The 24,570-nt window shown below is 43.7% G+C and overlaps 1 protein-coding gene across 2 annotated transcripts in view; it reads left to right on the plus strand.

The window, feature by feature from the left end:
* LOC109893636 (band 4.1-like protein 4) overlaps window positions 1–24,570 on the plus strand; it is an 89,963-nt gene that overhangs the window by 9,032 nt on the left and 56,361 nt on the right. The window lies entirely within an intron of this gene.

Genomic DNA, 24,570 nt, shown 5'->3' on the forward strand with positions numbered 1-24,570 from the left:
GGTAAAATGATGCTCTAACCCAACTCTGCTAATGTCATCAACACTGTGCTCTAACCCAACTCTGCGATGTCATCAACACTGTGCTCTAACCCAACTCTGCTTATGTCATCAACACTGTGCTCTAACCCAACTCTGCTGATGTCATCAATCAACACTGTGCTCTAACCCAACTCTGTGAAGTCATCAACACTGTGCTCTAACCCAACTCTGCTGAAGTCATCAACACTGTGCTCTAACCCAACTCTGTGAAGTCATCAACACTGTGCTCTAACCCAACTCTGTGAAGTCATCAACACTGTGCTCTAACCCACCTCTGCTGAAGTCATCAACACTGTGCTCTAACCCAACTCTGTGAAGTCATCAACAATGTGCTCTAATCCAACTCTGTGAAGTCATCAACACTGTGCTCTAATCCAACTCTGTGAAGTCATCAACACTGTGCTCTAACCCAACTCTGTGAAGTCATCAACACTGTGCTCTAACCCAACTCTGCTGAAGTCATCAACACTGTGCTCTAACCCAACTCTGTGAAGTCATCAACACTGTGATCTAATCCAACTCTGTGAAGTCATCAACACTGTGCTCTAACCCAACTCTGCTGAAGTCATCAACACTGTGCTCTAACCCAACTCTGTGAAGTCATCAACACTGTGCTCTAACCCAACTCTGTGAAGTCATCAACACTGTACTCTAACCCAACTCGGTGAAGTCATCAACACTGTGCTCTAACCCAACTCTGTGAAGTCATCAACACTGTACTCTAACCCAACTCGGTGAAGTCATCAACACTGTGCTCTAACCCAACTCTGTGAAGTCATCAACACTGTGCTCTAACCCAACTCTGTGAAGTCATCAACACTGGGCTCTAACCCAACTCTGTGAAGTCATCAACACTGTGCTCTAACCCAACTCTGCTGAAGTCAGCAACACTGTGCTCTAACCCAACTCTGCTAATGTCATCAACACTGTGCTCTAACCCAACTCTGCGATGTCATCAACACTGGGCTCTAACCCAACTCTGTGAAGTCATCAACACTGTGCTCTAACCCAACTCTGCTGAAGTCAGCAACACTGTGCTCTAACCCAACTCTGCTAATGTCATCAACACTGTGCTCTAACCCAACTCTGCGATGTCATCAACACTGTGCTCTAACCCAACTCTGCTTATGTCATCAACACTGTGCTCTAACCCAACTCTGCTGATGTCATCAACACTGTGCTCTAACCCAACTCTGCTGAAGTCATCAACACTGTGCTCTAACCCAACTCTGCTGATGTCATCACCACTGTGCTCTAACCCAGCTCTGCTGATGTCATCAACACTGTGCTCTAACCTAACTCTGTGAAGTCATCAACACTGTGCTCTAACCCAACTCTGCTAATGTCATCAACACTGTGCTCTAACTCAACTCTGCTGATGTCATCAACACTGTGCTCTAACCCAACTCTGCTGATGTCATCAACACTGTGCTCTAACCCAACTCTGTGAAGTCATCAACACTGTGCTCTAACCCAACTCTGTGAAGTCATCAACACTGTGCTCTAATCCAACTCTGTGAAGTCATCAACACTGTGCTCTAATCCAACTCTGTGAAGTCATCAACACTGTGCTCTAACCCAACTCTGTGAAGTCATCAACACTGTGCTCTAACCCAACTCTGCTGAAGTCATCAACACTGTGCTCTAACCCAACTCTGTGAAGTCATCAACACTGTGCTCTAATCCAACTCTGTGAAGTCATCAACACTGTGCTCTAACCCAACTCTGCTGAAGTCATCAACACTGTGCTCTAACCCAACTCTGTGAAGTCATCAACACTGTGCTCTAACCCAACTCTGTGAAGTCATCAACACTGTACTCTAACCCAACTCGGTGAAGTCATCAACACTGTGCTCTAACCCAACTCTGTGAAGTCATCAACACTGTACTCTAACCCAACTCGGTGAAGTCATCAACACTGTGCTCTAACCCAACTCTGCTGAAGTCATCAACACTGTGCTCTAACCCAACTCTGTGAAGTCATCAACACTGTGCTCTAACCCAACTCTGCTGATGTCATCACCACTGTGCTCTAACCCAGCTCTGCTGATGTCATCAACACTGTGCTCTAACCCAACTCTGCTAATGTCATCAACACTGTGCTCTAACTCAACTCTGCTGATGTCATCAACACTGTGCTCTAACCCAACTCTGCTGATGTCATCAACACTGTGCTCTAACCCAACTCTGCTGAAGTCAGCAACACTGTGCTCTAACCCAACTCTGCTAATGTCATCAACACTGTGCTCTAACCCAACTCTGCGATGTCATCAACACTGTGCTCTAACCCAACTCTGCTTATGTCATCAACACTGTGCTCTAACCCAACTCTGCTGATGTCATCAACACTGTGCTCTAACCCAACTCTGCTGAAGTCATCAACACTGTGCTCTAACTCAACTCTGCTGATGTCATCAACACTGTGCTCTAACCCAACTCTGCTGATGTCATCAACACTGTGCTCTAACCCAACTCTGTGAAGTCATCAACACTGTGCTCTAACCCAACTCTGCTAATGTCATCAACACTGTGCTCTAACTCAACTCTGCTGATGTCATCAACACTGTGCTCTAACCCAACTCTGCTGATGTCATCAACACTGTGCTCTAACCCAACTCTGCTGAAGTCAGCAACACTGTGCTCTAACCCAACTCTGCTAATGTCATCAACACTGTGCTCTAACCCAACTCTGCGATGTCATCAACACTGTGCTCTAACCCAACTCTGCTTATGTCATCAACACTGTGCTCTAACCCAACTCTGCTGATGTCATCAACACTGTGCTCTAACCCAACTCTGCTGAAGTCATCAACACTGTGCTCTAACCCAACTCTGATGATGTCATCACCACTGTGCTCTAACCCAGCTCTGCTGATGTCATCAACACTGTGCTCTAACCCAACTCTGTGAAGTCATCAACACTGTGCTCTAACCCAACTCTGCTAATGTCATCAACACTGTGCTCTAACTCAACTCTGCTGATGTCATCAACACTGTGCTCTAACCCAACTCTGCTGATGTCATCAACACTGTGCTCTAACCCAACTCTGTGAAGTCATCAACACTGTGCTCTAACCCAACTCTGTGGAGTCATCAACACTGTGCTCTAACCCAACTCTGCTGAAGTCATCAACACTGTGCTCTAACCCAACTCTGTGAAGTCATCAACACTGTGCTCTAATACAACTCTGTGAATTCATCAACACTGTGCTCTAATCCAACTCTGTGAAGTCATCAACACTGTGCTCTAACCCAACTCTGTGAAGTCATCAACACTGTGCTCTAACCCAACTCTGCTGAAGTCATCAACACTGTGCTCTAACCCAACTCTGTGAAGTCATCAACACTGTGCTCTAATCCAACTCTGTGAAGTCATCAACACTGTGCTCTAACCCAACTCTGCTGAAGTCATCAACACTGTGCTCTAACCCAACTCTGTGAAGTCATCAACACTGTGCTCTAACCCAACTCTGTGAAGTCATCAACACTGTACTCTAACCCAACTCGGTGAAGTCATCAACACTGTGCTCTAACCCAACTCTGTGAAGTCATCAACACTGTGCTCTAACCCAACTCTGCTAATGTCATCAACACTGTGCTCTAACTCAACTCTGCTGATGTCATCAACACTGTGCTCTAACCCAACTCTGCTGATGTCATCAACACTGTGCTCTAACCCAACTCTGCTGATGTCATCAACACTGTGCTTTATCCCAACTCTGCTGAAGTCATTGACACTGGCCACTTGCTGCAAGTGCTTATTTCTCCTTAGGCAGAGATTGAGATACTCTGTATTACAAATGGGAGCACTGAGAGTTACCACATTTTCAGAATGTGATATTAAAACGACAAGCAATACTAGTGTCAGAAACATTATTAATGAACTTTCAACATGAATTATTACTGTTGTTTGAAAATCTAATTTTTAAACCACTGTACTTCAGACTTCACCCCAGTCAGATAGCTCAGTCTCTCGCTCTCGTTCTCCCCCCCTCTCTCGGCCTCTTTATCTCTCTCTCTCTCTCTCTCTCTCTCTCTCTCTCTCTCTCTCTGCCTGTAAGGTTGCAGATAAACTTTCACTTACAGTCTGGCTGTGAGGTCTCATGTTTGTTGCTTCAGATCCAAATACTCACATCTGAGATGTTTTTGGAGCTGAACAGTCTCCTTATCTGCCCTACTGTGCCGTGTAATTCACATTACAATACCGTAATTACTACTAAAGCATCTCAATGATCAATTTAACTTCTTAACACATACGTATTCCCCAGATCATACAATGGTAATGTCACAGTTGTTATCATGTATTTAGCTTTACTATCTTGCCTGGTGATTAGAGTAGTCGTTATCATCTTCATAATGTAGCCTATATCCATTAAAACTCCATTATGTTGTGTTTTCCTCTGGTCTAGTTTTATCTTTGACTTTAGTCTCCTTGGTGACCAGGCAGGACTCAGCATTTAGGACATGGCACAATGTAACCGTGTGTGTGTGTGTGTGTGTGTGTGTGTGTGTGTGTGTGTGTGTGTGTGTGTGTTTTGGAACATTTGAAATCTCAGCGAGCCAAGGTCACTCCTTATCAGGGGTTGGAACCAAAATGATATTCCAATCGTTTCGTTCTGAACCAAACCATTTTTCCCGTTCTGTTTCACTGTTCTGACCAGCAAAATAAAGTTCTGAAAAAAGTACCAGTTAATATAACTTTTCATTCTGTTATTTTTTAAACCTCTGAATTATTATTATTATTATTTTGAACATTTAGCTCAACATTAAATGACTTCTCCAATCAGTGTGGCTAGAGCAGCTTGCTATGGAGGGGACAAGCTATAGTTGTTTATATCCATTGGACAGACAAGTGTAGTGCACAGAAAGTTTGGAGGAGGATGCTTGCCTTGAAGCGCTGGGCATCTTGTTTTTTATGCATTATCTGAATTAGGCCCACAGAATTATACCTACGGAGGTTATACCCACAATTGGAGTGGGTCCAGGGTGTCTGGGATGATGGTGTTAATGTGAGCCATGACCAGCCTTTCAAAGCATTTTATGGCTACATATGGGAGTGCTACGGGGCGATGGTCATTTTGGCAGGTTACCTTGGTTTTCTTGGGCGTTCAGGATAATGATAAGGGAAGGATAAACTGAGAGATCAGAGAATAGCTATTCAAATCCAGCCCGGGTGCATATTGAAGACAACCAAAGAGTAGCATAGTAATTTATATACAAACAAACTCAAGTGACTGTTACAAAGGGAGACACCGTCTAGCCTAAAGCACAACGGAACCTTGGACCCAAACATACAAAACACACAAAGCTGTTGTCTAAACGTATTTTGGTAATATCTTTAACAGTCTCACAGAAACATGCTGAACCTAGAAACCAGTATTATCTGTGGCCAACTCATACCACGGCAACAACGGCTTGTGTTTACAGCAGGGTAGCCATGGCAATGGAGAGGGGTATGCTCTGGCATCTGACTGATGGAATGGCCCAGTCATAGAATTAGGAATTCGATTATAATACGATCTCTATGGGCAACTGGAGGGTTTCCAATGGCAACTAGACAGGAATAGGAACTAGGAAGGAGGAGGAGGAGGAACTACTAACTGTGTGGCTTCAAGGCAGTTACAGGCAGGAGGCCACTGTTCCAGTCCCAGAGCTACAGCTAGACAGGAGACACCCTGCCAATGAAACATGTTTACATGGTTGAGTAAGTAGTCTGTTGCTGTCCACCATGCTCCAGTCCCTGGAGTAGAGACAGAGACACACTGCCAGCTATAGCGGTGGAGAGGAGACACCCTGCCAGCTATAGGGGTGGAGAGGAGACACCCTGCCAGCTATAGGGGTGGAGAGGAGACCGCCTGCCAGCTATAGGGGTCGAGAGGAGACAGCCTGCCAGCTATAGGGGTTGAGAGGAGGCACCCTGCCAGCTATAGGGGTGGAGAGGAGACACCCTGCCAGCTATAGGGGTAAAGAGGAGACACCCTGCCAGCTATAGGGGTGGAGAGGAGACACCCTGCCAGCTATAGGGGTGGAGAGGAGACACCCTGCCAGCTATAGGGGTGGAGAGGAGACCGCCTGCCAGCTATAGGGGTGGAGAGGAGACACCCTGCCAGCTATAGGGGTAAAGAGGAGACACCCTGCCAGCTATAGGGGTGGAGAGGAGACACCCTGCCAGCTATAGGGGTGGAGAGGAGACACCCTGCCAGCTATAGGGGTAAAGAGGAGACACCCTGCCAGCTATAGGGGTGGAGAGGAGACAGCCTGCCAGCTATAGGGGTGGAGAGGAGACAGCCTGCCAGCTATAGGGGTGGAGAGGAGACACCCTGCCAGCTATAGGGGTGGAGAGGAGACACCCTGCCAGCTATAGGGGTGGAGAGGAGACACCCTGCCAGCTATAGGGGTGGAGAGGAGACACCCTGCCAGCTATAGGGGTGGAGAGGAGACACCCTGCCAGCTATAGGGGTAAAGAGGAGACACCCTGCCAGCTATAGGGGTGGAGAGGAGACAGCCTGCCAGCTATAGGGGTGGAGAGGAGACAGCCTGCCAGCTATAGGGGTGGAGAGGAGACACCCTGCCAGCTATAGGGGTGGAGAGGAGACACCCTGCCAGCTATAGGGGTGGAGAGGAGACACCCTGCCAGCTATAGGGGTGGAGAGGAGACAGCCTGCCAGCTATAGGGGTCAAGAGGAGACCGCCTGCCAGCTATAGGGGTGGAGAGGAGACAGCCTGTCAGCTATAGGGGTAGAGACAGGGACACCCTTCTAGCTAAGCAATATGTTTTGCTTTAACAGACCCATATGCTCTCTCTCTCTCTCTCTCTCTCTCTTTAGCTACTGTCATGGAGTTCACAATATGCCAGGCCTATTATATAGATAATAGAATAAGTAAGAAACAGCCTATTATGATTTAATGCAACAAAATGTTAAATGCTGAGCGTTTTATGTCCTTTCCAGCCTATTGTGAAGCAAATGCTTCACAATGTATTTCTTTGTAGGCTATAACCTTGAATAATAATTGAAATAATATAGTTTAAATAATACATTTTCGTTCCTTCTTAGGCTCCCTGTCTGGCTCCTAACCTATTTAGAGTGTTTACATGCTGTTTAATATGACATGTAGCCTATTTGAAAGTATGTGCATTTCTTACATTCCCCTTTTCATGTATATTAAAATACTTTTCTTTCAAATCATACTGTTTGGTTTCAATAGTTCTAAACCAAATGTTAGGTCCAGGTAGTCAGAACAATAGATTCCCTCCCCATGGAGTTGATGTGCCTGGACTGAAAGGATTCAGTGGTGCTCATCTAAACCCCCCATATGCACTGCCATAACTAGTAGCACTCATAACTGCAATATTCTCCGCTTTTCTGAAACATGGCTTTTGGAACAAGATTCCCCCCATGGCTATCCAACTCGATGAATTCTCCATTCACCAAGCAGACAGGACATTGGAGTCAAGGAAAGCGAGAGGGGGAGGGGTTTGCCTCTTCATCAACAGCAAAAAGTGTGATAACTAGTAGAAGTCTCGACCCATTGTTCGTAAAAAGGTCTACAGCTGCACCATTGAGAGCATCTTTGCTTGGCATGGCAACTGCACCGCCCTCGATCACATGGAGCTAAAGAGGGTGATGCAGACAGCCCAGTACATTACCGGGGCCGAGCTCCCTGCCATCCAGGACCTCTATATCAGGCAGTGTGAAAGGAAGGCCCAGAAAATGGTTAAAGACTCCAGCCACCCAAGCCATAGACTGTTCTCTCTGCTTACGCATGGCTAGCGGTACCGGAGCTACAAGTCTGACACCAACAGCTTCTATCTCCAAAAAAAGATCCAACAACCAACAAAATGAACAAAAGAGAAAAAAGAGAAAAAAAAAGGAAAACAGAAAACAACAATGCAAAAAACAAAAGACATTGGCATGATTATCAAATTTAGGCATAACATGCCAGCAACAAATGTTAACACAACACATCCAAGTATATCTGACCAAATTATGAAAGACAAGCATTGTAATTTTAAATTCTGTGAAGTTAGTGTGGGAGAGGTGAAAAAAATATTGTTGTCTATTTGGTTTGCACATTTTGGGGAATATTCAGAGGTGGAAACTTTACGTGGGAATTAACGGGAATATATGGGAATTAACGGGAATATATGGAAATTAATAGATGTTTTTTTGCTTTGGATATATTTACCATATCATAAGGAGACAGATACATACATTTTTGACCTTTTTGATCATTTTGATTTTTGATCATAAGTAGACATAATTGTAAATGATTAAATCTTTCCAATAGAAATAACAAAAAACGATTTAGTTACGAATTGAACTTTAACTAAATGAGTTGACTCTTCACATGGGATGATTTCTCTGAACAACAAAAGAAAGGGAATATTGAATGATCCCCAATGATCCATCACATCTCCCAGAAACATTTTCAACATACATCTGTAAAATGATAGTCTAGAAACTAAAGCTTTGGGTGTCTTCCTCTCAGGCTTCCATGTCTTCTCCCTGGACCTCCTCAATGTCCACTTCTTGAACATCACACTCTGAGGCCTCATCTTCACTGTCACTTTCCAACCTTGTTGAGGCTGGCTCATTGTCAGGCTCAAAAAGCCTCAAATTTGCCCTGATGGCCACGAATTTTTCAACCCTTGTATTGGTCAGCCTGTTGTGTGCTTTGGTGTGTGTGTGTTCCCAAACAAGGACCAGTTGCGCACTGAGGCGGCTGATGTTGGTGGGATGTGGAGGATGATGGAGGCAACATGGGAAAGCCTCAGATCCACAAAGTCCCTTCCACCAGGTGGCTGATGAGATTTGTTGGCACGACTGCCATATTGCATCTCCATCCCAAAGCTTGGAAGTGTACTTTGCCATACTGCCAAGAACCTTGCCCTCATCCAGGCCAAGGTGGCGAGACATGGTAGTGATGACACCATAGGCCTTGTTGATCTCTGCACCAGACAGGATGCTCTTGCCAGCATACTTGGGGTCCAACATGTATGCTGCTGCGAGTATTGGCTTCAGGCAGAAGTCTTTGCGTTTTTTGATGTATTTCAGAACTGCAGTTTCCTCTGCTTGAAGCAACAGTGAAATGGGCAGGGCAGTACAGATTTATTCTCTTACATCTGCAAGCAGAGTCTGAACATCAACCAGGATGGCATTGTCTCCCTCAATCCATGCAATGGCTACTGCTATAGGTTTCAGGAGTTTCAGGCTGCTTACCACTCTCTTCCAAAATACATCATCCAGGAGGATCCTCTTGATGGGGCTGTCAATATCAGCAGACTGTGATATGGCCATTTCTTGGAGAGACTCCTTCCCATCCAGGAGACTGTCAAACATGATGACAACGTCACCCCAACAGGTGTTGCTGGGCAGCTTCAATGTGGTGCTCTTATTCTTCTCACTTTGCTTGGTGAGGTAGATCGCTACTATAACTTGATGACCCTTCACATGCCTAACCATTTCCTTGGCTCTCTTGTAGAGTGTATCCATTGTTTTCAGTGCCATGATGTCCTTGAGGAGGAGATTCATTGCATGAGCAGCACAGCCAATGGTGATGTGAGGGTAGAACTCCTCCACTTTAGACCAAGCAACCTTCATGTTCACAGCATTGTCTGTCACCAGTGCAAATACCTTCTGTGGTCCAAGGTCATTGATGACTGCCATCAGCTCATCTGCAATGTAGTGACCAGTGTGTCTGTTGTCCCTTGTGTCTGTGCTCTTGTAGAGTACTGGTTGAGGGGTGGGGATGTAGTTAATTATTCCTTGCCCACAAACAATATTTACTAGTTAACAAAAATATAATGTATGTCATATAACATGTATTCACCCCACCCATTATTGTGGGCTCAGACAGTGTAGTAGTGTGGGCTCAATAGCATCTCATTAGTGTGCAAGATCTTGAGAATCAGCTGTACATGTGATGGAAGAGTGCACTGCACATGTGTAACGGCGTTCTTCGTTTGTTGAAAGAGAGTCGGACCGAAATGCAGCGTGGTGGTTACTCATGTCTTCAATGGAAAAAATGGTGACGATACATGAAATAACTAAATAAATACAAAAACAACAAACGGAACGTGAAACTTATTACAGCCTATCTGGTGAACACTACACAGAGACAGGAACAATCACCCACGAAATACAAAGCGAACTCAGGCTACCTAAATACGGTTCCCAATCAGAGGCAACGAGAATCACCTGACTGCTGATTGAGAACCGCCTCAGGCAGCCAAGCCTATACAACACCCCTAATCAGCCGCGATCCCAAATACTACAAACCCCAATACGAATTACAACAACATAAACCCCTGTCACACCCTGGCCTGACCAAATATATAACGAAAACACTAAGACCAAGACATGACAACATGTATTTTTTTTAACCTTTATTTTACTAGGCAAGTCAGTTAAGAACAAATTCTTATTTTCAATGACGGCCTAGGAACAGTGGGTTAACTGCCTGTTCAGGGGCAGAACGACAGATTTGGACCTTGTCAGCTCAGGGATTCGAACTTGCAACCTTTCGGTTACTAGTCCAACACTCTAACCACTAGGCTACCCTGCCGCCCCGTGATGGAAGACTGCACTGTGCATGCAGAGGGTTGCAATTCGGTTGATTTGGGGATAGTTTAACCAAAATATGCCACAAGACCTAGAATAGCCTTATGTGTATCCACAAAAAAGGTTCATTGTTGTAGGCTAACTTTTTTGATGAATATAAGCAACATTTCCAAAATTCCCAGGCTTAACTAACCATGGATAATGTATTTGAGGAAAGCCAGAGTGTCTATGTATGCGGATGACTAAACACTATACATTTATTGGACAATAAACAGATATGGCTTATTAACCTATACGGTCCAAATAATGATGATCCAAGCTTCTTTAAAAATATATAAGAATTTATCAACTCAACAAGCAACACTAGACTCTTATTATGGTGGGAGATTTTAATACGGTCTTAAATACCTCTATGGACCTGAATGGAAATCGCACTATCACCCTCAGGCACTTAAGGAAATCATAAATGTTGTGGATATATTGGAATTAGTTGATATATGGAGGCTTAAATACCTTGACCTAGTGAGATATACATGGAGGAGGCTTAATCAAGCTTAATCAAGCTAGTCGTCTTGACTACTTTGTTATGCCATTCTCTCTGGCACCAAAAGTTTAAAAGAAAAGTGTTGATAGGGGACAGAATGCGGTCAGATAATCACATAATTGGCATATATATTACTCTTACAGAATTTCCACATGGGTGAGGATATTGGAAATTGAATCAAAGCCTACTAGATGCTAAATTGTTTAGAACTAGGACAGAATAATTTATAACATACTTTTTCAGACATAACATAAGTACAGCAGATCCCCTTATTGTATGGAATACTTTTAAATGTGCCTTTAGAGACCATGCAATGCAGTACTCATCTATAAAACAAAAACTATTTCGATCAAAAGAGTCCATATTAACAAAGGAAATTGAAGGACTAACAGTGCAGTTAGATAACAATAAAAACGGTACTATAGAGGCACAGAATAAGTTAGAGGAAAAACAAAAAGAAATGGAGGAACTTATTCAAGAAAGATCCAGTGTTTTCAATCTTCAATATAGAAATGCTACCAAAAAAACGTCTTGAAACTTGTTACAAATGATGGAATCATTCGCATGATTCACTGAAAAAAAATGAAAACGGAACTAAGGTACTTTAAGAATATGTTTTCATTTCAGTCTCCTCCATCTCCACTAACTGAAGCAAATTGTGTGGATTTTCTTCCTAATAATAATGTAAAATTAACATCTGTACAGAAAGACTCAGAAAGAAAGACCAAATTACAGAGGAGGAATTTCTTGATGCAATTAAAGCCTTTAAGGCTGGGAAAACTCCAGGGCTGGATGGCATATATACCAGTGGACCATTATTAGCATTTTTTAACCACTCCTATATACATGGTAGATTATCTGACCCGCAACAAGAAGGTCTGATATCATTATTACTGAAACAGGACCCAAGTGGTATATACTATAAAGATCCAGTCCATTAAAAAAAAATTGGAGGCCTCTTACACTTCAGTGTTGTGATGCAAAAATCCTAGCAAAATGCTTGTCGCATAGAATAAGAGCACCTCCTCCCAGCTGCTCACTGCACTGAGGTTAAGAAACACTGTCACCACCAATAAATCCACGATAATTGAACATTTCAATAAGAATTTTTCTATGGCTGGCCATGCTTTCCACCTGGCTACCCCTACCCCGGTCAACTGCATTGCACCCCCCACAGCAACTCGCCCAAGCCTACCCATTTATCTTTCACCCAAATGAAAGACCTATATCTATCCTACCCTGCCTTTCTAAGGTCTTCGAAAGCCAAGTTAACAAACAGATCACCGACCATTTCGAATCCCACCGTACCTTCTCCGCTATGTAATCTGGCATCCGAGCTGGTCATGGGTGCACCTCAGCCACGCTCAAGTTCCTAAACGATATCATAACTGCAATCGATAAGAGACAATACTGTGCAGCCGTATTCATTGACCTGGCCAAGGCTTTCGACTCTGTCTATCACCACTGGCAGACTCAACAGCCTTGGTTACTCAAATGACTGCCTCACCTGGTTCACCAACTACTTCTCTGATAGAGTTTAGTTTTTCAAATCGGAGGGCCTGTTGTCCAGACCTCTGGCAGTTTCTATGGGGGTGCCACAGGGTTCAATTCTCTGGCCAACTCTCTTCTCTGTATACATCAATTATGTCGCTCTTGCTGCTGGTGATTCTCTGATCCACCTCTACGCAGACGACACCTTTCTGTATACTTCTGGCCCTTCTTTGGACACTGTGCTAACTAACCTCCAGATGAGCTTCAATGCCATACAACTCTCCTTCCATGGCCTCCAACTGCTTTTAAATGCAAGTAAAAAGAAATGCATGCTCTCCAACCGATCGCTGCCCGCACCTGCCCGCCCGTCCAGCATCACTACTCTGGACGGTTCTGACCTAGAATATGTGGACAACTACAAATACCTAGGTGTCTGGCTAGACTGTAAACTCTCCTTCCAGACTAACATTAATCATCTCCAATCCAAAATTAAATCTAGAATCGGCTTCCTATTTTGCAACAAAGCATCCTTCACTCATGCTGCCAAACATACCCTCATAAAACTGACTATCCTAACGATCCTCGACTTTGGCGATGTCATTTACAAAATAGCCTCCAACACTCTACTCAACAAATTGGATGGGGTCTGTCACAGTGCCATCCATTTTGTCAACAAAGCCCCATATACCACCCACTACTGCGACCTGTATGCTCTCGTTGGCTGGCCCTCCCTTCATACGCGTCGCCAAACCCACTGGCTCCAGGTCATCTACAAGTCTTTGCTAGGTAAAACCCCGCCTTATCTCAGTTCACTGGTCACCATAGCAGCACCCACCCATAGCACGCGCTCCAGCAGATATATTTCACTGGTCACACCCAAAGCCAATTCCTCCTTTGGCCACCTTTCCTTCCAGTTCTCTGCTGCCAATGACTGGAACGAACTGCAAAAACCGCTGAAGCTGGAGACTCATATCTCCCTCACTAACTTCAAGCACCAGCTGTCAGAGCAGCTCACATATCATTGCACCTGTAAATAGCCCATCCAACTACCTCATCCCCATACTGTATTATTTATTTATTTAGCTGTTTTGCACCCCAATATCTCTACTAGCACATTCATCTTCTGCTCATCTATCACTCGTGTTTAATTGCTATATCGTAATTACCTCACCACTATGGCCTATTGTATTGCCTCCCGTATCTTACCTTACCTTTTTCTGTATTATTGACTGTATGTTTGTTTATTCCATGTGTAACTCTGTGTTGTTGTATGTGTCGAACTGCTTTGCTTTATCTTGGCCAGGTCGCAGTCGTAAATGAGAACTTGTTCTCAACTAGCTTACCTGGTTAAATAAAGGTGAAATAAATCAAATCTCAAATAAAATAGAATTAAAAAAGTATTGTCATCTATTATTCATCCTAATCAGACAGGTTTTTTTTACATGGATGATACACAGGAAATAATATAAGACAAGTACTGGAAACATTAGAATACTATGAAATATCGGGGACACCAGGCCTGGTTTTCAAAGCTGATTTTGAAAAGGCTTTTGATAAAGTATGACTGGAGTTTATATATAAATGCCTAGAATATTTCAATTTTGGGGAATCTCTTATAAAATGGGTTAATGTTATGCATAGTAACCCTAGGTTTAAAATAGTAAATAATGGCTACATCTCAGAAAGTTTTCAACTATCTAGAGGAGTCAAAACAAGGTTGTCCACTATCGGCATATCTATTTAATATTGCCATCGAAATGTTAGCTTTTGAAATTAGATCCAATAATAATATTAAGGGATTAGATATCCGTGGCTTAAAAACTAAGGTGTCATTGTACACTGATGATTCATGTTTTCTTTTAAAACCACAATTTGAATCTCTCCACGACTTCATAGAGGATCTAGATACTTTTGCTGTCCTCTCTGGATTGAAGTGTACTATATTACATATTGGATCACAAAAAAAAGCGAATTTTACATTATGGTGTAGTTTACCAATTAAATGGCCTGACGGAGATGTGGACATACTCTGTATACAAATCCCAAAAGAAAGAAAGGATCTCACTCCAATACATTTTTATATAAAGTTAGCAAAAATAGATAAGATCTTGCCTGCCTATTTGTGGAAAAATCACCCTGATTAACTATTTAGTCTTATCACAGTTTAGCTATTTGCTTATGGTTTTGCCTACACCCAGTGACCTGCTTTTTAAATGATATGAACAAAAAATATTCAATTTTATTTGGAATGGCAAGCAAGACAAAATTGAAAGGGCCTATTTATATAACAAATATTAATTTGGAGGGCAGAAATGATTAAATATTAAAGCTTTAGACCTCTCACTTAAGGCATCAGTCATACAAAAGTTATACTTAAATCCAAACGGGTTCTCTAGTAAATTGGTAGAAATGTCTCATCCTATGTTCAAGAATGGTCTTTTTCCGTTTATTCAGATTACAACTGCTCACTTTCGGTTGTTTGAAAAGGAAATAATCTCCAAAATATCATTATTTTTTAAACAAGCCTTAGAAAGTTGGTTGCAATTTCAGTTTAATCCACCTGAAATGACAGAACAAATAATACAACCAATATTATGGTTATACTCAAATACTGTATACTAATAGATTTTTTTTAAACGTATTTTTCGAAGAAATTTTAAAAAAAGGTATAATTTTAGTGAATGATATCATAAATAGGACTGGTGGAGTTGTCACACATGCAGCTAACACAGACATATGGAAATGTCTGCTCTACCCAAAATTACAACCAACTAATTGCAGCATTACCACAAAAATGGAAGGCAAGTAGAAGGTGAAAAAAGTTTTTAAAACTTGTATGTCGGCCCTGCATTAAAGAACATAAATGGTTAAAGAAAAGTGTGATAAATAAAAACATACACCAATTTAATTTGAGGACCAAAAAACTGACAGCTGTGCCATATAAATTGCAAAATAGTTGGGAAGAGATTTTTGATGTACCTATTCCATGGCACATGGTTTATGAATTAATACGCAAAACAACGCCGGATACAAAACTTCACATTTTTCTATTTAAATTACTATACAAAATTCTTGCAACCAATAGAATGTTATATATATTTTGTTGCCTTGAGGAGGCAGGGTCATTAGATCATTTATTTTGGTATTGTCCATTGTCCAAGTAGCTCATTTTTGGTCACAAGTCTAGGAATGGCTGAAAGATTTGCAACATTTGCCCAGAACTAACGCTGCAGATAGCAATACTGGGTGATTCGAAAAGCCATAGTCAATCAATCAATAATATAATAAATATTTTAGCAAAAATGTACAATCTGTGGAAGCTATGAGAATAGAAACGTTCAGTACTTTTGTGAAGCATCGCAGCACAGTTGAAAAATATATGTTAAGAGATAGATGGGAGGGGTTGAATGGAGCTGAAGGATGGGACTAATAACAAGATGTAAACAACCAATCTGTAAAATGGGATCTGTAAAATGTATATAGGTTCAGAAATGTTGTGAAATAGCACAGTTACAAATAGAAATCAAACTGGATGGACAGAAATAGAGGAAGGACTAAAAACCAACAAAATATAAATATTGTAAAATAGATTGTGTCTGTAAAATGTGTATAAGATGTATAAACTGAAGGTAGAAGCCTAAGTGTTATTGTTTATTAGTTTACTCCAATTGGGGGAAGGGTGGTAGGGTTTGCGTAGAAAAATAAAAGTATATTTAAAAAAATTGTATTGTGTTCATTCATTGTTTGTTTCATTGAACAAGCATGGGAAACAGTGTTTAAACCCTTTACAATGAAGATCTGTGAAGTTTTTATGATTTATCTTTGAAAGACAGCGTTCTGAAAATTCAACGTTTCTTTTTTGGCTGAGTTTATATAGGTATGTGTATGTGTATATGTATGCATATGTGTATGTATGTATATGTATGTGGATATATATATTTACCCAAAAAATATATGGGTGATTGGAAATGATGCAGACAATTGCATTGATGGAACAATCTTTCCGCAATATTAATATTAAGCTGATCCACCCCTAAAAGATATTTAAAAAATAAATAAAAACACTATACATGTCAGCAACTGAAATGACTGCAACACTTAATAACAAAGAGCTGCATTTAGTTTCAGAGTGGGTGGCAAGGAACAAGTTATTCCTTAATATTTCTAAAACTAAAAGCATTGTATTTGGTACAAATCATTCACTAAACCCTAAATCTCAACTAAATCTTGTAATAAATCATGTGGAATTTGAGCAAGTTGAGGTGACTAAACTGCTTGGAGTTACCCTGGATTGTAAACTATCATGGTGAAAACATATTGATACAACAGTAGCTAAGATGGGGAGTAGTATGTCTATGATAAGGCGCTGCTCTACCTTTTTGACAGCACTGTCAACAAGGCAGGTCCTACAGGCCCTAGTTTTGTCGCACCTGGACTACTGTTCAGTTGTGTGTTCAGGTGTCACAAAAAACGACTTGGGAAAATTGCAATTGGTTCAGAACAGGGCAGCACGGCAGCACGTCCTTGGATGTACACAGCGAACTAATATTGTCATGCCTTGATCTGTTTCACCTGTCCTTGTGCTTGTCTCCACCCCCTCCAGGTGTCGCCCATCTTCCCCACTTATCCTCTGGGTATCTATACCCGTATTTTCTGTCTGTCTGTGCCAGTACGTCTTGTTTGTTCAAGCCTACCAGCGGTTTGTGTCTCAGCTCCTGTTATTTCCTTTTTCCAGTTTCTCTTTTCTCGCCCTCCTGATTTTGATCCTTGCCTGTCCTGACTCCGAGCCCGCCTGCCTGACCACTCTGCCTGTCCCTGACCACTCTGCCTGCCTGACCACTCTGCCTGTCCCTGACTCCGAGCCCGCCTGCCTGACCACTCTGCCTGTCCTGACTCCGAGCCCGCCTGCCTGACCACTCTGCCTGTCCCTGACCCTGAGCCTGCCTGCTGTCCTGTACTTTTTCTCCTACTCTGGATTACCGACCCCTGCCTGCCTTGACCTGTCGTTTGCCTGCCCCTGTTGTTACAATAAACATTGTTACTTCACACGGTCTGCACTTGGGGCTTACTTTGATCCCTGATAAATATTAATAATATGCATGTCTATCTCTCCTGGCTCAAAGTGGAGGAGAGTTTCACTTCATCACTGCTTGTATTTATTAGAGGTTGAATGCACCGAGTTGTCTGTTTGAACTACTGGCGCTCAGCTCGGACACCCACCCATACCTTACAAGACATGCCACAAGAGGTCTCTTAAAGGTCCCCAAGTCCAGAAAAGACTATGGAAGGCACACAGTACTAAATAGAGCCATGATTACATGGAACTGATGCAAGCAGTAAAATTACATTTAAAAACAGATCAAAAAACACCTTATGGAACAGCGGGGACTGGGAAGCAACACAAACATAGGCGCATACACACACACACACACGACAGCATACGCACTATTACACACGTACAAATGGATTTTGTACTGTAAATATGTGGTAGTGGTGGAGTAGGGGCCTGAGGGCACACAGTCTGAATGTATTGTAATGTATTTAAAATTGTATAAACTGCCTTAATTTTGCTGGACCCCAGGAAGAGTAGCTGTTGCCTTGGCAGCAGCTAATGGGGATCCATAATAAATGCAAATATACAAAGATAACCCTGAGACAAAGATTCTATCCAAAACAAAACTAGTCTACTCTCGTCGAAAAAAAGGTGCTATCTGGAACCCAAAAGGGTTATTCGGCTGTCCCCATAGGATAATCCTTTGGTTCCAAGTAGAACCGTTTTAGGCTCCATGTAGAACCCTTTCCACAGAGGGTTGTACATGGAACCCAAAATGGTTCAACCTGGAACCATAAAGGGTTTTCCTATGGGGACAGCTGGAGGACCCTTTAGGAACCCTTTTTTCTAAGATTGTTATTTTAGCAATCCCACCCTGACTACCAGAGCTACCTTATCAGTAGAGGAGGAATGCAGGCAGGGAGACGGTATGGCAGGGGAGGGATGGAGGCAGGGAGACGGTATGGCAGGGGAGGGATGGAGGCAGGGAGACGGTATGGCAGGGGAGGGATGGAGGCAGGGAGACGGTATGGCAGGGGAGGGATGGAGGCAGGGAGACGGTATGGCAGGGGAGGGATGGAGGCAGGGAGACGGTATGGCAGGGGAGGGATGGAGGCAGGGAGACGGTATGGCAGGGGAGGGATGGAGGCAGGGAGACGGTATGGCAGGGGAGGGATGGAGGCAGGGAGACGGTATGGCAGGGGAGGGATGGAGGCAGGGAGACGGTATGGCAGGGGAGGGATGGAGGCAGGGAGACGGTATGGCAGGAGAGGGATGGAGGCAGGGAGACGGTATGGCAGGGGAGGGATGGAGGCAGGGAGACGGTATGGCAGGGGAGGGATGGAGGCAGGGAGAAGGTATGGCAGGGGAGGGATGGAGGCAGGGAGACGGTATGGCAGGGGAGGGATGGAGGCAGGGAGACGGTATGGCAGGGGAGGGATGGAGGCAGGGAGACGGTATGGCAGGGGAGGGATGGAGGCAGGGAGACGGTATGGCAGGGGAGGGATGGAGGCAGGGAGACGGTATGGCAGGGGAGGGATGGAGGCAGGGAGACGGTATGGCAGGGGAGGGATGGAGGCAGGGAGACGGTATGGCAGGGGAGGGATGGAGGCAGGGAGACGGTATGGCAGGGGAGGGATGGAGGCAGGGAGACGGTATGGCAGGGGAGGGATGGAGGCAGGGAGACGGTATGGCAGGGGAGGGATGGAGGCAGGGAGACGGTATGGCAGGGGAGGGATGGAGGCAGGGAGACGGTATGGCAGGGGAGGGATGGAGGCAGGGAGACGGTATGGCAGGGGAGGGAAGGAGGCAGGGAGACGGTATGGCAGGGGAGGGATGGAGGCTACGGACGATTTATGGGAGGGTTGGAAGGGAGGGGATGGAGGGGAGTATGAATGAGAGCGTTGGTAGGGAGGGAGGGATGGACGCAGGGTTGGTAGGAAAGGGCCCCTATGGGAAACATGACAGTGCTAGCTGCTGCCTGGCCCTGGATTCTCTGCAGACCCTGGGGGTGTTGGTCCGATTGGCCCTGGATGATGTCATAGTATAGTCAGTCACACCTCAGTTCTTTCCTGCCGGGGGTCATGGTTTTCAGTTACTGTTAGTTACTGTAGTCAGGAGGAGCTCTGCAATAATGTCTGTTCCTCTTCTCTGGGAGGCACTGTGACCGGTAACATAGTAGCATGGATTCCCTGCCTGGTTGAAGTGCTGAGACGCACTGACACCAGCCGTACATATTGTACTGAAACCATGTACATAGCATGTAGTGTACATACATTCACTGAGACCATGTACTAAGAAGTTCCTAATGGAAAGATATGTTGTAAGTTGTAACAGCCACTCACTAATTTCCTTATTTCCAGTCATTGGTCTTAAAACAGAAAATGTGATTCTTTGTGATTCTGGAGTTGGACTCCTTATATGGGCTGACAGCTGGGGGCTGCCTAGTCTAGCCCAACACAGAAAATCAGAGTTGCATGTTTCAATTCCCAAACTGGTCAGAGAGGTTACAAGTCAAAAAGCAGGAAGTAAAATGTCAAACGAGGATAAAACCTTGCAGTAAGAATGGAGGATAAATGTGTATCTCACTCAGTGGGCTGTCCCCTTTGGGTACACATGGACAGAGAAAGCAGCAGCAATCTCAATTATTTGACTGACCAGTCCGAAAAGGAGTTGGATGCATTTTTCTTCAAAGCTACTCTAGCAATAGTAGGGTTGCAAAGGGAGGGTTTTGTACTGGAATCTTTCAAAGTTGACCAGTAAACTACCAGAATGTTGGTAACTTTCAAGGATTTTATGTAATGTATCACTAGACATCTAGTGGTCCTTTTGGGTAATTCCGATTATCACAGGTGTCTGTAATTATGTCTGGCACTCAGTGTGGCCTTATCACATGTAAAATATATAAAATAATATGATAACCCAAAAAATGATGTCAAAGCTGTGAAACATTATCCAAATATAAACTATCAACTTAGTCAATACCATTGGTGTTTTATTTTTATTTAACCTTTATTTAACTAGATAAGTCAGTTAATTAAGAACAAATTCTTATTTACAATAACTTCCTACCCCGGGCCAAACCCTACCTACGCTGGGACAATTGTGCACCTCCCTATGGGTCTCTCAATCACGGCCAGTTGTGATACAGCCTGGAATTGAACCAGGGTCTGTAGTGACACCTCTAGCACTGAGATGCAGTGAGGGCTGATATGAGGGCTTTAGCATGAAATACCCTTTATTTATTTATTTTATCAACCTTTATTTTACCATGTCAGTATGTCTTTGTTGTCAATGTTTTGGCACCAAGCTGGTGTTAGTTGTGAAAAAAAGTAAATAGTTTGAAGAGTTGCAGAGTTAATTTAAAATAATGAAATTGTTGCTTAGATGTTTTTTTCATTAATGAAGCTATTTTCTCTTGAACCATTATGGTCTATCCACTGGAAACTCATGGACAATATGGACACAGATATTTAAAAAAAGATATGATATAGAAATATTTTTTTAAACGTATTATTCTATTATAAATGATCAAAGTTACCATAGATTGCCATAGATTACCTGTTAATTACCAAAACTACAGAAGATTCCGGTAACATTTGTAAGTTCAAGGTAGCTTTGCAACCCTACGCAATGGTAACTGAATGCAAAAACTATGTTTACGTGTGTTATGGTAAATCTGTGAATGAGCATAAGCACTAAAAATGTGTGGCTGTGATCATGCCACGATCCTACATGCTCTATAAGCAACATGGGGTACATTAGAGATACTGTTCTCACACAGACACTGAGGTATACTCTCATCCAAAGTAATCAGACTCAGTATGTTGTATTATTATAAGTGTAGGTTTGAAATGTTGCTACTCTGCTGTTCCTGCTGCTTCCTAATTCACTGTAGCAGAGTTGTGCTGGGAGAAGGTTGTCAAAAGCAGTCATAATCACAGAACTCATGTCATGTCGAATCACAGCACTCGTATTCATAATGTCTCATGATAAATGTGATGCGGAGAGACAAGTGAAATCGATATGTGGTGTCTTTGAAATGAAAACAAGGAAGGAAGGAATGGTGGATGAGGGATGGAAGGAAGGAAGGAATGAGGGAAGGTGTCACGTCTGCTCCCGCTCTTCCCTCCCCTGGCGCTTGAGGGCGCCAGGCTGCCCTGCATCACGCACTCCTGTTATCAATTACGCACACCTGCCTTCCCTCGTCACGCGCATCATCGATATTGGACTTACCTGGACTCACTCATCTGTTTATTTCCTCCCCTACATTTTTCAGTTCCCCAGCTCTGTTCCCTGCTGATGCATTAATTGTATGTTGTTTGTGTTACCTGTTTGCTGACGCTGTTCCTGTCCCGTTCCATGTCCATTATTTATTAAATGTTTTATTCCCCATACCTGCCTCGTCTCTCCAGCGTCATTCCATGTGACAGAATGCATCAGCCAACACACAAAGCATCGGGGAATACTGGCGTTCCGTTTGGTATGGTGGCATCGGCTCTGGGTCGCCACAGATGGAACCGGGGGTGCCTAGCCAGCTCGTTGGGCTTCCACACCCTAGCTGGCTTAAGAGGTTTCCTTGCCCCGGTTGGCTTGGATGGCACCCATCCCACGTCGGGCCTCAGCCGGATCATCAGTGCTTGTTCGCCCAGCCGGTCCAGGAGTTTTTTTGTTTGTTTTTTGTTTTGTTGGTGAAGTCTGGGTGGATTCCGCCACCGACGGAACAGGGGGTTTTCACGCCAGCGTCATTCCATGTGACAGAAGGAGGGATGGAAGGAAGGAGGACACTATGAGACAATGTTGTATTCATGCTTTGAGAATAATTAACAGAACTGTACTTCAGTCACTCAGCTCAGTCTTGGCAGAACTGTGAATACCAGGAAAGACACAATAGGCCTTCACAGGTGGTAATTAACCACTCAGGAGTTTATATGATGTTGGAGTTTATATGATGTTGGAGTTTCAATTTCACTGCTTGTTTATGATGTTGTTAAAGGTTTGTCAGGATGTGAGGTTGTCAAGATTTCAGGATGTCAGGATGTGAGGAGGTCAGGATTTCAGGATGTGAGGTTGTCAGGATGTGAGGAAGTCAGGATTTCAGGATGTGAGGAAGTCAGGTTTCAGGATGTCAGGATATGAGGAAGTCAGGATTTCAGGATGTGAGGTTGCCAGGATGTCAAGATGTCAGGATGTCAGGATGTCAGGGATTAGAGGAAGTCAGGATTTCAGGATGTCAGGATATGAGGAAGTCAGGATTTCAGGATGTGAGGTTGCCAGGATGTCAAGATGTCAGGATGTCAGGATGTCAGGGATTAGAGGAAATCAGGATTTCAGGATGTGAGGTTGTCAGGATGTCAAGATGTCAGGATGTCAGGGATGAGAAGAAGTCAGGATTTCAGGATGTCAGGATATGAGGAAGTCAGGATTTCAGGATGTGAGGTTGCCAGGATGTCAAGATGTCAGGATGTCAGGATGTCAGGGATTAGAGGAGGTCAGGATTTCAGGATGTGAGGTTGTCAGGATGTAAGGATGTCAAGATGTGAGGTTGTCAGGACGTCAAGATGGGATGTTGTCAGGATGTGAGGATGTCAAGATGTGAGTATGTCAGGATGTGAGGATGTCAAGATGTGAGGTTGTCAGGACATGAGGATGTCAAGATGGGAAGCTGTCAGGATGTGAGGATGCCAGGACGTGAGCTTGTCAGGATGTGACGACGTCAGGATGTCAGGCTGTATCAGAGGGAGGAAGTGTAGAGGATGTCCCCACAGGGAGTCAGAGAGAAGGAAGCACAGAGCCACTGTGAAACAGCTGTCTTTCTGTCTAGCAGGTGACAGGCATATGCATCATGGGTTTAATCAGAGATGAGACAACAGCAGAGGGAGCGAGGGAGAGCGAGGGAGATAGAGAGTAACTTAAGAGAAAGGGGAGAGAGGGAGAGAGAGAGAAGAAGAAGAGAGAGCCTGTCTCCTGTGTCAGACACAGGCAGCCCACTTGTGATTCCCTTGGAGTGCACCTGCAGATTAGAGTAGATCATGAAAACATGCAGATGAGCCCTGAATCACACAGGAGGAAGTAATGAACTATTAACATGAGGAAGTGCACTACTTTAGGTGCCATAGGAATGAACTTGGACCCACTCATCTCTTCCTATGTGGTTCTTTGTTCTTCTTGGACTTGATATCCTTGGTCTTCTTGAATTCTTAAGGAGTGTAAGTTGTCATGAGACAACATATGTATTCACTAGGTGTCCCACACTGCTGCTTATTGTTCTACTGCTGAAAGATGGCATAGTCTGCTCTAAGAAGTCACATTTGGTCTCTAGCCAGCTGAGTGTGGTCTGTTTGTCTGTGTTCACATGCTTTGATGGCATAAATCATACTGTCTGTTTGTCAGTGTACACCTTGTGATTCATCAAACATGTGCTTTGTGGTTAAGAGGAGCAGTCAGAGAGAAACACACACACACACACACACACACACACACACACACACACACAGAGACAGTTTCCTCCTCTCTGTGTCAAAAGCAAACAGAGATAATTAGGTAAAGAGAGAGATGTCCTCCAGCCAAGACGGATTCTGGTGTCCTGTTAAAGAACACAAACCCAATGCAGATACACCGCTGGTCTGTCAATGATCCACCTGATACAATCTCTCCATCATACACCAGGGAAATGAGCGTGTATCCATTTGTGTGTTGACTTTCATATGGAAAGGAAAGAGAGGAGGGTAGGAATCCCTGGGTTGTTTTGGAATGTGAGTGTGGTCATGCCTCACCATGAGATGATGTTAGCTGTGAGTAAAGCCCCAACTTTCATTACAGGCATCGATGTAGCCAATCAGATAGTACTCAGGATAAATCTAAAGAAACATTTTAAATGTAGG

The sequence above is a fragment of the Oncorhynchus kisutch genome, linkage group LG6 (assembly GCF_002021735.2).
Source record: "Oncorhynchus kisutch isolate 150728-3 linkage group LG6, Okis_V2, whole genome shotgun sequence".
NCBI classification, from domain to species: domain Eukaryota; kingdom Metazoa; phylum Chordata; class Actinopteri; order Salmoniformes; family Salmonidae; genus Oncorhynchus; species Oncorhynchus kisutch.